Source organism: Macaca mulatta, chromosome 9 (genome assembly GCF_049350105.2).
Source record: "Macaca mulatta isolate MMU2019108-1 chromosome 9, T2T-MMU8v2.0, whole genome shotgun sequence".
Lineage (NCBI taxonomy): Eukaryota > Metazoa > Chordata > Mammalia > Primates > Cercopithecidae > Macaca > Macaca mulatta.
Genome location: NC_133414.1, coordinates 96,743,622 through 96,764,494, shown reverse-complemented (window position 1 = coordinate 96,764,494; position 20,873 = coordinate 96,743,622).

Sequence of the window (20,873 nt, the reverse complement as noted above, 5' to 3'; positions counted from 1 at the left end):
AAACCCATAATGTTTTAAGAAAGTTTATGAATTTGTATTGGGCCGCATTCAGTGCCGTCCTGAGCTACATGTGGCCCATGGACTATGGGTTGGACAAGCGACTGGACAATCCCCTAAGGTCTTGGAGTCTTCCACTGGGTTCTCAGCATTTGACTCTGCAAAGAAGAAGGGAGAGAGATCATGAATGATTGTGCAGGTTTTGCAAAGCAAGGCCTGAGAGTGGCATTGATCATTTTTGACAGTGTTCTCATGCAGAGAATACCGAGAAATGTAGTCAAGTTGTGAGCCCATGGGGTAGAGAAATAGAATTTGGAGAGCATGGCCAACACCAACATAGAGACTGTAACATGTTGATTCATATGAGACAAATAGGAGGATCTGAATAACCTACAGATCATTTATTTGCTCCTAATAGCGTGAGTTAATTGGCTATGTGTCATCATTCCATAAAACTGATGAAGAAACTGAGGACATAAGTGAATTATTCAAGATTACCCACTGAGACAAGGACATAATAATTCTTTCCTAGGCACTATGAAATTAAATCTAAGGTTCTTGATTCTATATCCATGCAAATACTTAGACTAGAATCCTAGATTAATGTTTCAGTAGAAAGATATTTAAGTTAATCAGGGTAACTAACTTGCCAGTCATTGAAAACCCTTCTTATGTTTTTAATTGTTTCAAAATTAAACTTTGATTCTACATCATTATTTTTTGGAGGCAACAAGACAGATTTTACAGGTCCATTATTTTTCAGATTATTCTTAACTGCTTTTCTAGGGCTAAAAGGATTAATTTGTATTTGTTTTTTAAATAAAATTTTAGTTTGGTAAACAAAATGTCCCATTTTTCTAAACCTCACTAGCTTTGTGAATATTCATAATGCCTTAATATTTCTTTTAAATTCTGTGCTTACTTAATTAAATAATATTTTTCTTGAGGAATTTTCTGAAAGCAGCAATACTATTCTCTAACAAATTAATGAATTTTAGGCAAGTGTTTTGTGTATGTTTAAATCTTTTAAGTTATCAATTAAGCAAAACTTAGATTATAAATAACAGCAATATTTAGTATAAAAAAGCAATACTTCCTGAAATGGGAATACTGGATATTTTTATACAGATTATCTCAATGATACTTTTAATGAATAAACTTGGTGAGCAAAAGCCTGTAGACATTATTTTAACTTCAGTTTTTATTTTATTAACATTGGATAATCAGAGGACATTTGCTTTTACCTAATGTATATTTACTGGACTTTTTGAAAGACACTGAGGATAAAGGCCAATAACTCAAACTCCTAGTAAGACCAATTTCATTCCTGTTAGGTGTTTTTATGTTTCTGCTGAATAAATGTTTGTCATATGAGTAGACATAAATTTATCTGTTAGAATTAGCATTCACTTCCAAAGCCAGTTAACTTTCATATTGATATTGTTTATTAAAAAAAAAAAATTGGATGACATTTGTTACACATAGTAAGTCAGGCATTATTCAGGATGATTGCGATAGGTAAAAGGACCATTGCAACAGAATTTTTCAGTGGGAGAAAGAGATTGGGTTCAATTCCTAATACAGTATGGCCAAGTAGGAATTTATAGCAAGAAACAGGGTGGATCCACAGGTCAGTGGATAAGAAATTGTGAAGAGGAAACATCAAGGGGTAGGCATGTGGAGGTCAAAATAAAAGTCTAGAGATGAATCTCTTATATTTTATTTGACATGAAAGAATTGCAGTTTGAGCCATAGATACAGACTGGAAACTCTTCAGTATATCTGAAGAGCAAAGAGAAAGTTGGGGATTTTATAAAAAAGGAGTAATGTTACTTGTGGTCCCAAGAGAAAGTTCATTGGTATTAGTAAAGCTTTGGCGGGGGAGCGGGGGAGGGTGGCAAGCTCTAATTGGTGGGCAGAGGTGGTGGCAAAATTAGTCCTAGAGTTACAGCAAATTATCTCAGCAGCTATAGATAAACAGGTTTCAGGTTAACACAGGCTATTTCAGCCATCATATGTGCAGAGAATTATATTTCTAGAGCAATGCTGTGTACTCTGAGTGCTTTTTTTCCACGTGGCCTCTCAACTCTGATTTAGTTGGATATGAGAAGAGTGACCCAATTCAGATCATCAACTGGCACAGGGTATTTTGGCTAAACTGACCTAACAAGATTGTTGCTGAAGGCTGACTCGGGAGATCAGACATCATCTGGGGGATGATGGAGGATGAGGAAACTGATCATATAGTGAGAGTGATCAGAGATCAAGGGTGGGGTGTTAAACTGATTTAACAGAGTTCTTGCTAAACTGTATTTTTTAAAGCAGTGCACAGATGGGCCTACGAGAAGGTCTAGGAGGCTGACTAAGCAAAGAATCTTTGTCAGTACTTTACAATATAGTTTCAGTTTATACTAAGTTCTTCTTGCATTTATCCAACCAGGCTAGGCTAGTTGTCCTTTCATAAATATCACCATCCTGATTTTCTGACCTGTTATTAGGGAATGAGTTTTCAAAATAAATTTCTTTAATATTTTTTTCAAATGACTTCTGTTTTTTTTTTTTTCTTTTCCTTTTCTTTACTTTCCTATAGAGCTTGAAAGAGGAAAGAGGTATAGGAATTAGACCATACTCTCTATTTTTTTGTTCTTTTAAAAATTTAGATGTATAGTAGGTCACCAAAGTTAAAAACAGCCATTCACTGTTTTAAGCAAATCTTTCTTATGTTTAACTGATTTTTTTTTTTAAGGTGGAGTGCTTCAAGCCAGAAGTTTTAGTTTCCACCTTTTTTTCTACAAAGAAGTCATGTAAAGCTGAAAACCACAGTATCTTTTGTATAGAATTGTCACTGAAAATCCCTTTTTATGTGTTATAAGATCATCAAAAGGTGCCAAGTTTCCCAGATGAAATAGAGGATGCTCAGTTACATTTTTATTTCCTCTGAGCAGTGAATAATGTTTTAGTGTAAATAGGTGCTGACAGTTAGTTGCTGTTTATCTGAAATTCAAGTGTAATTGAGCAACCTGTATTTTTATTTGTTTAATCTGGTATCACTAAAGAATATTGGGAAGCATATTCTCTCTTTCTCTATCCCACTTCTCAAATTTTGGAGTAAGGAGCTGGACTGACACAGTTTAGGTCATGTGTCCTTTTTGAGTTTCAAGGTCTACTGCCAGGACAAGGAGTTACATTTTTTTTTAGAGAAATAATAACTGGTCTTGGGTTAGATACGCAGACAAATAGATGAGGACCTAAGCAGGTTTAGAGTTGGGTATATACAGAAGACAGCAAAATAGTTATGATGGTGTTCTGAGCTCTGTTTTCTAGCTTGTTGCTACGGCCCACTCTTGTTCGTCTTCTTGAATTTTCTAAAGTACCTTAGCATCCTTGAATTCATTATTAAAGCTGCTTCAAAATGGATACCTCTACTTTGCGACCAAAAAATCTTTACATTATTCTTAATGGTAATTTCAGATACTATAGAAATATTTATTATAATAATATCTGCTTAATAAGAACATTGATTGTTTTATTTTAAAATATTAGCGTGTTGGAGCTTACCAGGGCTTTCACTACACTTCCCCTCTATCCAGTCAAAGACTCAGGATTTGACAGTGCATCCAATTAGAGGAAAATAATCTTGACACTATGCAAATCTGGTTAAAAACAACGCAGTAGAAGAAAGGATGATAAGTCCTGTTCATCCACTGCTCTTTGGTAAAGGATATGGATTCCTCTTGTCGAAGTGAAATAACTGAAAGGATCAGAATCCAGTACAAAAGAATTTATTTAACTGCAAAGTTAAATAACACATTCCAAAGGAACGGAGTCAGTGCTTCAAACCTGAAAAGTTAAGCTCTTGCTTACATAGGCAGAAAACAAAAAAAATTTAATAAGATTACAACATTTTCCATAGAAGGCTGGTTTATGAGTTACAGCAATTTTACTGGTTAAAGCTGTTTTTTTAACATCTTTTTTTTCGTTCAATTTAAAGAGTCTATTTAACATTCCATCTTAGACAATATGATAGTTATGAGGTCTTTATGTAAGAGAAGGGGAAAGTTAATCTATAATGAAAATCAACATTTAAGAGGGAAAGGGCCTTCCCTGGTGCCTTTTAGTCTTTTATAACATTTTACAAAACAGTGTAGATAAACAAAAGGCTGATCTATAATCAGAGGAATAAAGGTTACAGCTGCCTATCACATGATTCAGGACCCATGTTTACATTCCCTTAAGGCTCAAAATAATTTGAAGCTCCAATAACTTTAATTTTTAATTACTTATTTTCATACTCTTCAGTCATTTGAAGGATGTGTTTTCTTTTCTGTCTAAGATTGTTATCATTGTAAAACAATACATCCAGACAGAAGAAATATGTTTTATACAAAATACTTGGAAACCACTATCTTATAGAGCATACTGCTCTGTCTGTTTTATAGACACAAATGAAGAGGAAGCTAGTCCCTGACTTTGTGATAGACAGAAATTACCATATAGAAAACAAACTTTTTAAAAGCTTTGCCTTTTATATAGGTCATGAGATTTAAACCTAGGTCCTTGGCAGGGTGGATTATTTCCCTAGAATATCAGAGGAAGTGAGACTATTTTTCTGGCCACTGACAAGTTGTAATTTACAGAGCTAGAGATGAGAGAGTTAGCCTTTGTAGCCATTTTACATTTAATGCTCAGTTATATGAAGTTACATGCTTCAAACTTGCATACATAATATGCTATTATAGACTATTTATAGTTCATATGTTGTTTACATGAGTGAAATAAAGAAAAATCTGTCATTTTGTATTAGTCAGTACCTTGCTGGTGGTCATAAGAAGAAACAATTACAAGCATAGAAATACTGTAAGACCTTTGTAACTGGTGCTATTAAGAAGTCAGTTTAAAACCAATGATTTTGATTTTTATTAAGAGAAGAAATAAATCTAGTAGTTTGCATTACCTAGAGCTAAATGAATTAAATAGATTTGTTTTTAATCTGCTGTTATGAGTAAGGACATTAGATATATTTCACTTTGATGATTTTGCTAACTGAAGAAATCTTTGTTGGTATTTTACAATAGTTTCAATTTATACTAAGTTCTTCTTGCATTTATACTATACTATATGCTGTATAGTATATGTACTTCTGCACTATGAATCTGAGAGCCTTTAAAGAGTAACTTTTTAAAGTAGTGCTCTGTGTAAGTGTAGGGGCCAAAGGAAAAATTCTCCTTTGCTCTCTGAAGTTTCACTGAAAAATCAACTGACAAAAGGCAGATTAATAGGAGAAAAAGTATATAGATGTATTAATGTGAACATGGGGGAGAGCAACAAAATGATTGACCCAACCCCACTATGGGGCCCAGATACTTATATATAGCCTTATTTCAGAGGGGGTGGGGAATATATGTAAATTTATTGAGGGGCAATACATTTTTACTAGAGAGAATTAATGAATCAAGGAACAGAGATTAACCTGTAAATACTTCTCTTTGGAAATTGAATGAGACTAAGAGACAGATATTATCTTGTGAGAGTTTATTGAGGTGTGGTTACATTCTTGGTCTTCTTTTCTCCAACAGATAATGAGATAACAGGGAGGATGCGTTAATCTGTTCTTACACTGCTATAAAGAACTACCTGAGAATGGGTAATTTATGAAGAAAAGAGATTTAACTGACTCACAGTTCCACAGGCTTAACAGGAAGCCTGACTAGGAAGCCTCAGAAAACTTACAATCATGGCGGAAGGTGAAGGGGAAGCAAACACCTTCTTCACATGGCAGCAGGAGAGAGAGTGAAGGGGGAAGTGCCACACACTTTTAGGCCATCAGATCTCATGAGAACTTACTCACTATCATGAGAACAGCAAGGGGGAAATCCACCACCATGATCCAATCAACTCCCGCCAGGCCCCTCCTCCAATTTGATGTGAGATTTGGGCAGGGACACACATCCAAACTGTATCAGAGGGGGAGAAAAAAAAAAAAACACTATTGTTATCCTTGTAGGGTGGAGGGGGAAGCATCTGATCTTTATGTAGATAGGGGAAAAGCCTCTTCCAGTGTCTATTGATTTTTAAGGGCCTTTAATTCAAAATACTCAGTATACCTGGGAGCCATATTTTGGTGTGAAGTTCCCATGCTCCTTCAGAAAACAACATTTTAAATTGCAAACCTTCAATAAAATTTCCAATTAAAATTCTGAACTCCAAAATGAGTGGATCACACTCAGTATGTTTATATTTCCTTCTAAATTAAAGATAATATATTCAAAGCAGCTTAATGACCACAAACTGGCTAATTTTAATTAATCATCAGCAAATTGAATGATTATATATTTTCTGTATAGTGTTTCTATCAATACAAACACAAGTCACTCTTGTAGTTTTCTGTCTATTCTAATGAAAAACGTGACTCTACTAGATTTAAATTGTTAACAACTAACATTTTCTTCCTCAAAAAAAGGTTTTCTGTACTTTAGTGTCCATTTGTTAGAAGACTGACATCAACCCTAATATGATCTTCACTCATTAATTCATTCATTCAACAAATATTTATTGAACGATACCGATACTATGCCAGGTCCTGAATAGATATATGAAAGTAGAAAAAAAAAAATCAAGCAGATGCATTCTGTACAATTATTGAAGGTATTGGTGGTACTGGGATTTAGAAATGTACAACATAAATTAGCTTTTAATTTTTTAAAAAAATATGAAATCTAAGCTGTAGTTTATATTGGCAGGGAGATTTAATAAGAAACCTATGTGAACAGCTGGGAAAATTTTCCTCAAAGTCATAGCCAGAGCTTCATATCCAAAGGATTGGCAGTGTAGAACAAATTTTGAGATAAAATAGAAAAAATAAAATATCTGGGGAACCTGCATTTTGGCTGGCCAAGAAGCAGTGCCAACACAGATGGCCACTTCTGAAGGACTAAGAAATAAAAAAAAAGGGGAGAGAACTCTGTTCATTTGACCCTCTTAGCGCTCACTGTATGTGAAAAACAAATAAATATGTATCTTGGCTCAACAGTATTTTGCGCTTCTTGACAAGGTCAAAGAATTACAGTGTTCATTGGTGGAACTTTGTGAAATTATTTACATCCCAAATCACAAGTAATTGGCCCTACTAATTGGTCTAGAGTTGCCAGATTATTTTCTGTGCACAGTAGGTGGCATATTTTTTAAGTAATGTACACAGATGAATGAGGGATTTTATTTTTATCTGGTTATGCTTCCATGCATAGGAAATCTGGCAGAATCTCTTTGAAATTCTCTTCCTGTTGAGGCAATTAGCTAAAACAACTTCAGAGACAAACGTTAGCCCATATTTATCTTTTGTGAGGCGTGATGGATAAGCCAACAGATGTTTCAGTTCAACAGTCCTAGATATTGAAAGAATGGGCTGAGAAGAGAGAGTCAAGTCAAAATTGTACAAGCTAGAGAGAATAGTTTTCTCTGAATTCTAACCACCCCTAGGAATATTTTGAACTGTTTACTCTTCTAATTTTATATATTTAAGATAAATCCTTAAAGTTTAGATTCACTGGTAGGCATATTCTTGGCATTTAAAGAAGGCACTTGGTTATGAGAATGAACAGTGTGTGTAAGGTCATTTAAACTGATGAAATACAGTTAAATTTAGATTTAACTTTATTTTATTTCTCACCATTTTTAGAGAAGGTATACTTTCCAAATTTAAAAATGTGTAAACTGAGTTGAACCAATTTGCTAGTGATAATAAAGGACAGTAGATTCAGGAAAATGATAGTGGTTAAAGATTCAGAATTTAAAATGACACTGCCTACCTTGAATCTGAATTATTTGACTTATTATCTGTTGTAGCCTTGGAAAAATTCTCTAACCTCTTTAAACATCTACTATTGTCATCTTAAAATACTTGAATTTATTACTATTCAGTGAGATGATGAATGAGAAGTATATACCACAGTGTCTGCCCACAAACAGTGAAAAGGTCCTATTGGGGCATTCATCATTTGGTTCAATTCAAAGAAGTCATGTTTCTAAATTTAGGAATTTATTAATCATCTGAATTAAGATTCTCTCTTATGAGACTACCTTTCTCATGGATATAACAACAGGTTATTATTTATTCATTTCATGTTGTGTATCACATCATTGATGATTGTTAAATCAAGAATATCATTAAATGGGAATAGTGAGAATGAGCATCCTTGCCTTGTTCTTGATCTGAGGAAATAATTTTGTCTTTCACCATTAATGTGGACTCGCCTTTTTAGTTTATTGGTCACTCTAGAGATTATAATGCACATTCTTAAGATTTGTTATGTTTCTAAAATTACTTTTTTTTTTTTTTTGGAAAACTCAAGGCCTGTGGAATACCCTATTAATTTTTAATCCTTTTTCTGTAAAAGTTGTTTTACAAAACTATATACTTAAAACCCCAAAATATTATTATTGTTATTTTACAGTCAATATTTATTTAGACTAATTCAGATTAAATCAATATAACCTGTATTATACCTCTACATTTCCCCGAAGAGTACTATTTAGTATTTAGTATTTTTCTTAACTTGGGTCTTTCAGTATCACCTCTCTCAATTTGGATGTAAAATTCTTATAATACAGTTATCCTCATTCAGTGGTTTGAGACATCATTCTATAGTCTTCCAGCTACAATGATTTCTGTTGAGAAGTCAGCAGTTTGTGTGCTGCTATTCTGCTATATGTGAAGTAATATGTTTATGTTTTACTTTGGTTTCACTTAATTTTTTTGTCTTTCATATTAATACATTTTCTAGAATATTTATGATTCTTATGATTTTATATGTATCTTGTGCAAGGTTTTTTGTTTTGTTTGTTTTGTTTTTTTGAGATGGGGTCTTGCTCTGTTGCTGTGTAGGCTGGAGTGCAGTAGTGCCATCTCAGCTCACTGCAACTTCTGTCTCCTGAGTTCAAGCAATTCTCCTGCCTCAGTCTCCCTTTAAGCTGGGACTACAGGCATGTGCCACCATGCCTGGCTAATTTTTGTATTTTTAGTAGAGATGGGGTTTCACCATGTTGGCTTGGCTGGTCTCAAACTCCTCACCTCGGGTGATCCACCTGCTTTGGCCTCCCAGAGTGCTGGGATTACAGGCACGAGCCACTGCGCCTGTCCTATAATGCTTCTTGAATCTATAGTTAATATATTTAGTTGATATATTTTAACATTTATCTTCTTGCTAACTTTGTAACTAATATTTTTCAACAGTTTTTGAAAATGATTAGCAATTATGCCCAATCCCCTTTGTCTTCATTCCTTCCAATATGATAGGCCATTATTCCATGTCACAAAGTCCATTTTGTTTTTTACTTTATTTCATCTTTTTTAGACATCTCTTTCTCTTCAATCTCTGCATTTTATTTTGACTTGCTTTTCAGTTTAATATTTTTATTTTTGTTTTATTTTTGTCTGCTGGTAATCTCATTCATTGTATATCTAATTGAGTTATTTTGTCATTTCTAGAGCTTTCATTTGGGCCTGTTTGATCATTTCTCCCTCTTGTCTTTTCAATAGTAGGGCCTTCATTCTTTGACCTCAAGGAAGTGAATTCGGCCATGTGAGCTTACAGATGACCTCAAGCCTCAGATGAAAATGCAGCCCTGGCTCTCAGCCTGTAAGACTCTGAGTGGATGACCCAGGTAAGGAGTCTTCAGACTTCTGATCTACAGTAACTTGGATAATATGTGTATGTGTTTTGAAGCTGCTAATTTTGTGGTATTTGGTTATAAAACTACTATTTAGTTATAAAGCAACAGAAGTCGCTATAAAACAGAACTATAACTATAAAGTTTAGTTTTAAAGCAACTGTTTAGTTATAAAGCAAGAGAATTGATTCACCATGTCAATCATAAGTACAATTAATAAGTAGTGAAACTGAATAAATCTTAACAAGGCAGTCAAGTACTAGTAAAGAATATTTGCATTGCACAAAGGTAACTGCTTGCTAAGCCATGTTCCTTCAAGTGCTGCAGTAACCTTATGGGAGACCGTTTTTAAAAAAAATCATCCATCCCGATGCATAGCTTTTTATAACTCATACAAATTCCATAGAACCCACCTATCAATAAGGAAGAACAGTACTAATATTTTAAGACAAATGAAAGGGAAGATATTGCATTTTCTAGATAAGGAAATCCATGATTTCAGGACTGTTACTATTCCTAATTCTGGAGAACAATGAGGACAGAAAAGAAATAGAGAAGTTTTAATTGCGTGACTCATCTCTTAAAAGGGAAGTACAGAATTTTTTCCCCAAATCTAATTGAAGCCACCCATAGCAGAAACATTATTGTCCCAGAAAAAGTGTTTATAATTAACAATGTTCTGCTTCTCTTTCCAGAGGCTAAAATAGCTGTATCTTTTAAGAATTATGCCTGTGGTTTTTGAAATATTGTTATTTGTAGTTTGTGTCTGGTGACCTCATTAAGTTAAATTATGTAACTTATATAAACTCCTTTTTTTTGTCTCTCCAGACAGAAATACTGATTTATTCTTTCCTCAAATGGCATAGTAATCTCTATTTCACTTTGCTTAACATTGTATTGCATTTTTCGAGTGGATATAAATGTAAATGGAGGTAATGAATATGAGAAAAGATGTTGCCTGATTTAAAATAAAGAAGAAATCTAGGCTTGGCATCCGTATAGAAAGAATAACACTGAAGTCACTAAAATCTAAGTGAATAACAGTTCAAAGCTGCAGTAAAGTATTGCGTTTATAGGAGGAATGCCTAGTGTGCATTGATCTTCTTAAAGACCAAAGTCTGTAACTTCTGCAACTATGCTTTGGCAAACTTCTTCCTGAAAAACGATTATTTATTAGTGAAAATAAGTTTGAAGAACCTATCACAAGAAATGGTGCTTTGATCAAACTAGTTCTTTACTCTGCAAAAGCTTTAGAAGGCTGAGTCAGACTCATGCATCGATAAAATGATTGAATACATAGATGCTAATATTAGTAGCAGCAGGATGTGATTCCAGAGACTCTCACATAATTTTTGCTAGAGCATCCTGTTAAGAAAGAATGGCTCCTACTCATGTCTCTGGAATAATATTATCTTCCATAAAATTAAAAGATTGAATATAGGTTTGTTAACAGCTTCATTAAAGGTCTAGCACTAGCTTTAAATCCAAATAAAGACACCCTCAACTGCCTGAAAGTCACACTAATCAGTCTCACAATGAGAAAGCAAAATATCTAATTGCATCTTTAATGAAATGAATTATGTGACCCCTTATTCATCCTTGATAATTACAAGTGCTAGGAAGGAAATCTGAACTAAGAAATAGAAACAAAAAAAGACAGTGACAAGAATATGACTTGAATACACTGCCTCCTTTTAGAAATCAGTGTTTTTGTATTCATTGGGTTGTAGGTATGTCTGGAGCTAATGGGTATGTGTGTGTGTGTGTTTGTGTGTGTGTGTGTGTGTGTGTGTGTGTGTGTATGTCGGTATGTATGTTGGTATGTATTTTTTTAAAAGGGAGCTATATCGGTGGACCTAAAATATTATAATATGTACCTCTTACTTAAGTATTTATGTGCAATATATATTATTATATAAGAAATTTATACTTGTGAAACTTACATTATATGAGAATTCCAGAATAAATAAAGTTTAAGCAGTGTAGAAATGTGACGAACAAGAATCCCCATTGGTCATTTAATGCTTCTTTTCTTAAAAAAAAAATTCTTTCTTTTTTTTTCTTTTTTCTTTCCTTTTCTTCCTTTTCTTGTCACCTTCAAGTTCCTAGTGCAGCTCTAACTCATGTGTTTAAAATATGTGTAACATGCTATGTGTGGTGGCCCATGCCTGTAATCCCATTATTTTGGGAGACCAAGACAAGAGGATCACTTGAAGCCCAGGAGTTTGAGATTAGGCTTGGCACCATAGCGATACCTTGTTTGAAAAATAATAATAAAAAAAATTTAGCCAGGCATAGTGGAGCTTGGGCAATCGAGGCTGCAGTGACAGAGTGAGCAACAGAGCGAGACCCCATCTCAAAAAAATAAAACAAAATAAACAATTTGTAACAGGCTCATTAGCTTTTGTCTTTCTTTCTTTTTCTTTTTTTTTTTTTTTTTTTTTTTTTTTTTTTTTTTTTGAGACGAAGTCTAACTCTGTCACCCAGGCTGGAATACAGTGGCCTAACATCTGCTCACCACAACGTCCGCCTCCCTGGTCCAAGCGATTCTCCTACTTCAGTCACTTGAGTAGCTGGGATTACAGGCACGCACCACCGTGCCCGACTAATTTTTGTGTTTTTAGTAGAGACAGGGTTTTGCCATGTTGCCCAGGCTAGTCTTGAACACCTAACCTCAGGTGATCCACTTTGGCCTCCCAATTTTCTTCCTTGTGGGTTCTATACTTTGAAAGTATATTGCTAATAACATTGCACATAATTATTAGCCTAATGCAAATTATTGTACTTCATTTTTTGAGCGTCCTAATCCTTTTATTTGTTGCATTTTCTATTTCTACACACGGTGTTTTGTTTCATTACATATTTAAAAATTTTTTCTGTGAACTTATTTTTAGGTACACATTTTTTTGTTTTTTCCTTATAGGATTCCACATGATGTTTGTTTCTGAAATATCATGCTAGGACAATTTCGACTTTGATTTTGTCCAGGGGCATCACTTGTTTGGCACAAGTTTTTAATAATGCTTTTTGACTTGGGGTTTCTTTACGACAACTGGGTAGAGTACATTTGGACTCTAAACTCTGTGGGGTATGATTTCACTTTTCCATGAGATAATTTCTTTCTACTCCGATTGGCAAGAAACATTAGATTTATTGTATACTTTTTGGGTTCATATATCAAATTATTGATTTATTCTTTATCTAGAATTATATCCATTCCAACAGTCTTTGTTTTTTCAGAGACTTAAGTTGTAACTCCATACCTCCCGAGTATCTGGGCTTTCATCTCCTCTTCCTAGAGGAGGTAAAGGTTGAAACCTAACCTTCTCAACAATACGGAGTCCAGACCTCTTTCATGGCTGCAGAAACACCAGCTCACACACCTATTGCTTTGGCTTTCATCATGATCATTGTTTTGGTACTTGAATTTTTGTTTTTTGTTTCTTTCATTTTAAGCTATAATAGTTTTTAAAAAGAAAACCACATTTTTAATTCAGCATCTATTACCACCTATCATTGGAGTTGTTAGTAAAAGGTTTTTAACATCGGTTTAGTTCATCAAATTGCTGGTAATAGAGGTCCAATTCCTCTTCTAAATGGCTGCTGCAAAGTATCTTTTGATATGGACATATATTTATTAATTTATTCACTAATTCACTTAGTGATGGGTATTTAATTTCTTTTTTTACTTTTTGCAATTTTACTTATTTTAATAAAAATAGTCATAATAAATAATATCCTGTGCCTACGTCTTTAATCATTAGTGTTTCTAAATATAAGATAATGCCTCAGTAATGACATTGTTGTTTTAATGATGATGTAATTTTAAAAATTTTAACAGATATCATTAATCATCTTTCTGAGAGCAATATAAAAATGTATCATTGCTTGAAGGATTAAGTTATTCAGTAAAGATAAGTAAAAAATTAAAATATTTTTCTTAGAGATCTGATATGAAAGCTTATGATTTAATACTTCATTTTCTAAATTCTGAAGGTGACTTTCTTTTATTTAAACAGAAAATAAATTATATAACACAAATGAAACCAAAGTACATAGATAGAACAATAAATCTGCCAACTTTGTGCATGGTTAACCAGGAAAGTTGAGATTAAGTGCACTATTTCTGAGACCGGAAACAAGAAAGAGATAAATTCTCACCTCCATCTAAAACTAATTCCAAACATCAACTCATAGGTAGTTATTATTTTTGGCTTACTGGCTAAGGCTGGGACCACTGCTGCTGCCTGGCAGAATCCCTGGGGAGGCCATGGTCTGTGGTCATGTCGATGGAGTATCAATATGTGAGTTAGATCACTTTCAAGATATCAGATAGAATAATTGCTTCTATGAAATTTGACAGCTGCAGCCTTTAACATTTATATTGCCAAATAATTTTAATTTCACTGTGGGGTGCTTGAACTACATCTCTGTCTTTGTTGACCGAAAATTTTTCCGTGAAACCAACCCAGTTTATCTGTTAAAAAAAGTTTGTGGAACTGATCCAGTTCTACTAACTATGCCTGAAATATATTTCTTATATCCCATTATCATATCTTGTCTTACATTATACATTTTCATAGGAACTTGTTGCATTAAATGACTATGTCACAAATATTTTTGCATGGTACACCCACCTTCAAAACATACACTAATGCACAGAACACAGGATTTGGCACATAGTGTAATATTAATAAATAGGTTGTTTAATTTTATACCAGCAATATTTTATAGGGGGAAGGCAATATAGAGTGTTCCTTAAGGTAAGGATGTTACTGTGGTAAAAATCCTCAGAGTAACTGAATTTATGTCCTGACTTTTTCCTCAGTTTTGAAGATGATCATTTGACAGAGTAATGTCAGCAATGACAAGAAGAAAAACTTTAAAAAAAAAAAAAACAAAAAACGATTTTGAGCTAAATGTTGTGCTAAGTACCTTCCAAACATCATCTGTCCTAAAATCTATAGTGATCCTATGAGGTAGATGCATTTATCATTCCATTTTACATTTGAGGAAACTGAGGTTTAGAGTTTACTTAAGGTGCTTAAATCACATAGCTGGTAAGTAGTGAAACTAGAATTTGAGTCTATAAAATCTAAATTCAGGTCTGGATTTATAACAACTCTATAATACTGCCTCTGTATCTTCTCTTATCCTCTTGAATCTAAAATAATAATTTCAATGTTCAGTAATCTTACCACCACCTTTTTAGACAGACTTTCTTACACCACAAGAATAACATATCTAAACAATTCCAATAAACAGAGAAGCCAAAACCTATTTATTATCAATTAACTCTTGATTATCTATCAACTGACCATCAGTGGTATTAAGGTCTATTTTTTTTCCCTTGTCCGGACTGGGGCAGAGCTAATTTGGGGATGGTCAAATAAAAAGGAATTCAAAGCAGTGTCACAGGTCTCTGAATTTATGTCTGGTATCAAATAATGGTAATTCTAGCATTAATACTATTGGATCAGGAACTATACTTAGTGTACAGTCAAATAATATATTTCAATAACTCTTTTCCACATGAATAAAGCAAAACCTGAGAACATTAAGTGACTTCACAAATTTGTGCAACTAGTAAGTAGGGGTTCCAATAATCAAATTTTATGCAGTATTCAATTACTTAATTCAACAAGTACTTATTAAGAACCTATCAAACGTCAAGGACATTTCTGTGTAAATAAAACTGACAAAATTCCTTGCCCTTTTAGAGTTTATATTTTGTTGGAGATATCTAAGTGGATAAGTTAAATATATTTTATGTCCACTAGCAATAAATTCTGTGAAAACATATAAAATGGAAAGTGAGAATAAAGAGAATTTGAAGAAAGGTGGCATGGAGGTGTGTAGGTTACAATTTTAAATAAGCTGGTCAGGAAAGTACTTGCCAAGAATTGAAGGAAGTGAGAGAATGAAACGTGGGGGTCTCTGCCTGTGACAGTTTATTTTGTGTGTAAACTTGGCTAGGGTATGGTGCCAAGTTGCTTTTTTAAAAACCAGTCTAGATATTATTGTGAAATTTGTGTTTGTTTTTAGATGTGACTAACTTAAATCAGTAGACATTATGTAAAGCAGATTAACTTTTATAATGTGGATGGACCTTAGCCAATCAGTTAAAGGCCTTTAGAGAAAAGATTGTGCTCCCCTGAATGAGAAAGAATTCTGTCTCCAGACCGCAACATAGAAATTCTGCTTGTCTCCAACCTATGAACTTAAAGACTGCAGCATCAACATTTTTTTTAGAATTTCCAGCCTGTCCTATGAGCATCAGGCTTTCCTGTCTTCCAAATGACTTGAGACATTTCCTTCAAATAAATCTCTTTATCTATCTATCTATCTATCTATCTATCTATCTATCTATCTATCTATCTATCATCTCTCTATCCTAATGGTTCTGTTTTTCAGAATCCTAATACAGTACTGCTATGGTCTGAAATATGTCCCTCAAAATTCATTCGTTGAAATGTAATGGCCAATGATGATAGTATTAAGAAGTGGGTTCTTTAGAAGGTGATTAAATCATGAACATAGGGCAGTCAGGGAAAGGATTAAAGCCCATACAAAAGGGCTTGAGAGAGTGTGCTCACGGCCTCATACATTAGGTGTATGAGCTCTTCATCATACACCTAATGCTGGCACCTTGATCATGTGCTTCCCAGCCTCCAAAGCTGTATTATTTGTAAATTACCCAGTCTCAGGTATTTTTACAGCAGCACAAATGAACTAAGATATTTTATTCAATTGATTAACTCAACAATATTTTATTTTTTAGGTTTAATAGGTATGAGTTGCCATATTAAGGACTTGTAATGCAATGTTGAACAAAAAAGTGACATGAACCTTGACCACATGGATTTTCAAAATAACAACGAGGGCAGACAGAATAAATAAGATAATCATAAAATAATAAAATATTAAGACTGTGACAAGTGTTTGAAGGAAAGGAATTGGTGTCATTAGGGTAAGTGATAGAGCTTGATCTAACCGTGGACAGTGGTAGATCAGGGAAAGTATCCCTTCAAAGTACAATCTGAGCTCATATCTGAAGGAAGAATAGAGCTAAATTAAGACTATTGAGAGCTAGGGTTTGGATCATGATGGTAAGACTCAGAAATAAAGTATGTTTCAGGTATAGAAATATGAGCAAAATATGATCAAATGATCGTCTGTCATATGATGATCAAAATATGTGCAAAAGTCATTGGCAGGAGGACATGTGATTTGAGAAGCAGAGTGAAGGCATGTGTGTCTAAAACCAGAGGTCAAGGAGCAATGTGGTATGAAATAGGATTTATAAGGGTGAATAAAGGCCAGACCAGGCAGGGTCAATACCTTTATCGCTACTGGTTTATGATTGGGTAGTTGCTATGGGCCAAATGTTGGCATGCCCCCAAAATGTAACTTAACTACCAATGCGTTAGTGTTAAGAGGAAGGACCTTTAGGAGGTGAAATCATGAGGGGAAAACACTCATGAATGGGATTAGTGCCCTTATAAAAGGAATACAAGGGAACTGTTTGCTTCTTCTACCCTCTTCCATCCCGTGAAGGCACAACAGGAAGGCACTATTTTGGAAGCAGAGAGCACACCCGCACTAGACACTGAATCTGCTGGCACCTTGGTCTTGAATTTCCCAGCCTCCAAAACTGTGAGAAATAAATTTCTGTTGCTTACAACTAACCCAGTCTAAGTATTTTGTTATAGCAGCAGGAATAGACTAAGACAATAATCTACTAACATTTTCAAAATATGTTCACCTGTAGTTTTCTTATTTTATTTTCATACCATCCATGTGATACAGATAGTTTAAACTAGAGTTGACAGATGGAGTCACAGATTCAATTTAATGCCCAAGGTCCCACAACAAGTTAATGTTGGAATGGGGAACCAAATATTATGAATTCTAATGCTGGTAATTTCTCCCAGGTCATGCTGAAAATTTAGTTTGATTTCCAGATCTCTTCCTTCTTTCTCGATTTTTGGCAATGATATTTGATTGTGCATCTAAAACCAAATAGCAAGTACATGAAATTTGTGTAGTTTTGTAGACTAGAGATTTCAGACCCTTGTCTTTTTGTCTGGTACTTTGGGTTTAATATTAAATCACTATCAATAGAAACTGCAGCAATTTTTACTGATATGCTCAAACCAAAATTTTTAAGATAATAATTTTTTTCAGTTCTTGATTTTATTTTAAATTATTGTTGTATTTAATACAACTGTGAGACTCAAGGAGCTTGATTATTTATACTCTGTAACTGTGAATCTCTCCTTATATATTGATTTATGTAAATGTTCCAATGAGAATGCCTTCACACAGTGCAATAAATTCCATATGCATGAAATGTCTTCAAAAACTAAGAAATATTTGTGGGAATTCTATGAAAGTATTTAACAAGAACAGCTTGTGCTGATTCAATATTATCCTTTTGCAATAAAAATGATTCCAAACCTAAACTCTAAGAATCATTCCTCTGCAAGTCCAACATTATATGTTAGCTCCAGTTTAGCATGGGAGGTAGATTTGTAGGGGATTTTTATATGGCATTATAGGGAAATTTCTCACTCACTTAGTATCAACTAGAAAGTTTTCCAAAATAAAATCAATAGTCATAAATGCTTACATATATAGTACACATTTGGTTCAATTGAATCCACATTCCCATCAAACACAGAATTCCCAGAATAGAATAAAGCAATAATACCAAGACCAGTTATACCATAGGGGCTTTAATATCTCAGAAAACTTTCAGACACATATTTCTATAATTTAATAATTATTAACATGATTTAAAATTCATATATTCATGTTGAGTATTTCTAAAATACCTTTAAATAGTATTTGTTCTTTTAAATAAATGCATTTAATACTTTGTGTTAAAAAATAATAAAATCTATATTTTACAAATCTCTAGCCCTTCTTTTGCTTATTAATATTTTCTTTTTTTTTTTTTTTTTTTTTTTTTTTTGAGACAGAGTCTCGCTCTGTTGCCCAGGCTGGAGTGCAGTGGCCGGATCTCAGCTCACTGCAAGCTCCGCCTCCCGGGTTTACGCCATTCTCCTGCATAGGAACTATTTTATTTGAGATGGTGCTTTATGACTATTTTGTTCTACTTCCCTGTACCTTTTAATAGTACCTCTCAGCACTAATAAATAGCCATTTCATTTGGCGTTTTTAAAATTTGATATATAAGACCTTACAACAAATTCCATGTCCTGACCCACTCCTAATGATACCCCTAAATATTTCTAGTTATTTGATGGCCAGAATTTCTTGTAATATTAGTTACATAATTCTGTGTGGCAAATAGGGGAGTAATCAGAAAAGTATCTCTGAATACCCGTTGTCCTATTTTTAAAGTGGTCTATAATAGGTCTTAAGCCACAAGAAATGGAAATACTTTCATTCCATAGATAAGAGAGATGAGGGATTTAACAAAATCTTTTAACCAAAAGAAGCTTAAAAGAAAAAAAAAGCAGAGATAGGCTTGTCATGGCAGTTTTATAAATGCTCTATATTTAAACATGCTAATTAGACATATACATCAAATCTGTTTTAGTATTAGCAAAGGGATTATGAATGTATAGGTTAATGAAGACATAAAAACAGCTTGTAATAAAAAAAAAGGGTGTAGTGAACATGTCTTATCATAGGGGTATAGACAGCATTTTGGGAAATACACGGAAGATGCAATACTGAAAGTTTCATTGTTAGAGTATGTGGTTGCAGACATAAGCAGGAAGGAGAGCACCACAGCACACCACCCCAAGGAATGTCATGTGATCATCAGGTGATGGTCAGGCAGTTGCTAAACTGTCTCTCTGAAATGATAATTTGTTGCAGCTGGCACCCGGGGAAGACAGTATTCCAAGAGAGAGAAAATACCTGGAGTTGGTGATCTGCAGTTTCCCAGTAAGATCTCAGGAGCTGGGCGAGCAGGCTCGAGCATGTGTACTGAGAGGTAAAATGAAAAATGTATTACCTTCCTCTGGAGGCATGGACTGGTACAGGAAAATCAACGCTAGAGAACACCGTGCATAACCTCAGTAAATGCAATATGCATGCAGTCACCCTCCCAAGTGCTGACTGACACTGGGCATGGGTCAGGTGAGCAACAGCCTGCCTCAAGGGAGTAGAAACGCAAATCCCAGAACCAAGCCAATTATAAAAATCCCAAGCCAAAGGCTTGGGTGGGGCACTTGTATCTCTCCAGTTACCAGCTTGGCCCTTCTTCAAAATGTGTGAAATGGCCTCTGCAAAAATCATAGCTGAGGAAATTATGACAGTGAAAGAGATCAGACCTAACCAACTCATCTTGCTTCTAACCTCTAAGTTGTCTTGGTTCATTCTTGGGCATAGGTCGAACTACCCTTGGGAAGGAATTTATAGATTAATCTCTGAAAAAAAATTGATAGTAGCCCTTTCTTGAAAGAAAATAAAACCCGTTCTTGCCAGGGGATGAGCCTGCCTTCATAGGACTAACAAATTAGCTAGAAGATTAGAGGTTATGGGTTGAGGACCCTGCAGCCTCTGACTGCAAAAGTCTGAACCTCTCCAAATTGCTCCTGGGAATAACATCACTGCTGTAAAACCTAAAATCAGTACTTGAGATATTTTGCAAGACCCTGCATTCTGATGCAGCAGATGACACCACCCAGACCAATCATCTGGCTCAACCAATTCTGCAGTCCCACCCAGGAACAGAAGTCAGCAAGAAGAACTCACTTTAACACCTTATGATTTCATTCTCAACCCAACCAATGAGCACTCCCTACTTCCCAAGTCTATATCTGCTAAATTTTCCTTAAAAACTCCAATCCCTGAGTTTTTGGGGAGACTGATTTGAGTAATGATAAAACTCTTGTCTCCTACACAGCCAGCTCTATGTGAATTACTCTTTCTCCATTGCAATTCCTCTGTCTTGATAAATTGGCTCTGTCTAGGCAGTGGGCCACATGAACCCATTGGGTGGTTACATGTACTTTGCTTCCTTTTGCTCCTGCTCTAAAATTTGCCTCAGTCTCTGCCTCTGCCTTAAACCTATTTCTGCCCCTTGGCCGAATTCTTTCCTCTGAGAAGCAAGGACTCAAGTTTGCTGCAGACCTGTATGGATTCACTGCTGGTTACATCATCACTGAAATAAAAATTTAGTTTGTATTAGATTTAAAACATCTGCTCTGCAGAAGACACTGTTAAGAGAA